The sequence below is a fragment of the Aplysia californica genome, unplaced genomic scaffold (assembly GCF_000002075.1).
Source record: "Aplysia californica isolate F4 #8 unplaced genomic scaffold, AplCal3.0 scaffold00264, whole genome shotgun sequence".
Lineage (NCBI taxonomy): Eukaryota > Metazoa > Mollusca > Gastropoda > Aplysiida > Aplysiidae > Aplysia > Aplysia californica.
Genome location: NW_004797534.1, coordinates 18,047 through 18,842, shown reverse-complemented (window position 1 = coordinate 18,842; position 796 = coordinate 18,047). Strand labels below are relative to the sequence as shown.

The following is a 796-nucleotide window of genomic DNA, read 5'->3' as shown; positions in this document are numbered from 1 at the left end:
CTTTTTTCTCATTTTCTGTTGTTAGTGTTAGGGCGTAGGCGCTGATGAAGTGAGCCTTTCCAGTTTTGGTTTCCATTTCTATGACAGTGATACGTTTGGATATACCTTGGGGGGTGCTGATCCTGTTCAGCAATCTGTTGTGTACGGCAAAGCCGTGTAAATTATATTATTTATATTTGTATCGACCTGCTGTCTCTGTCATATCTTTAATGACTATTTTTTTTTCTGCAAACGGAGGTTTTGTACGAGCCCAAACCCTGTTTTGTGTTTATTTTTTGTTCCAATGCAGTTCAAAGACCCATTTTTTCAACATCCACGGGGTAATTTTATGTCACAGGTTTGGCTTTTCGCCCCATAGATCTACCCTTTTTTTCCTTAATTGTGACTTTTTGCCCCTATCATCACCTACAATGATTTTGAGATTGATGTTACACGCAGGGAGAGCTATTGATGGGCCAGAAGTCTTGCATATCGTTAGTCATTAAATTTGGTACAGCTCAGGTTTTTTATATTCTTCAATTAATAAAACGAATGTATTTTTTTGTTGTAAATTTAAGCTAAGCCAACATGCAAACACCCATATAGACACACATGTAGGCATACACACATACGCATAAACGTCAAGGTGATTTTTTTTTTCTTAACTATTGTATTCTTTTAACAAGAAGCAGTTAATTTAGTTTTCTTATTTATACTTCTATAGTAATATGTTTCTCCTAATAGTTCAAGTATGTGTATTGCATAACTACTCTAAGGTATCGAATAAACCGAAGAGGGGGTGGGGTGGGGGTGGGCG

At 36.8% G+C, this 796-nt stretch overlaps 1 protein-coding gene across 2 annotated transcripts in view; it reads right to left on the bottom strand.

The window, feature by feature from the left end:
* Positions 1–796, bottom strand: part of LOC101852483 (cytochrome P450 2B19) — a 41,107-nt gene that overhangs the window by 36,037 nt on the left and 4,274 nt on the right. The window lies entirely within an intron of this gene.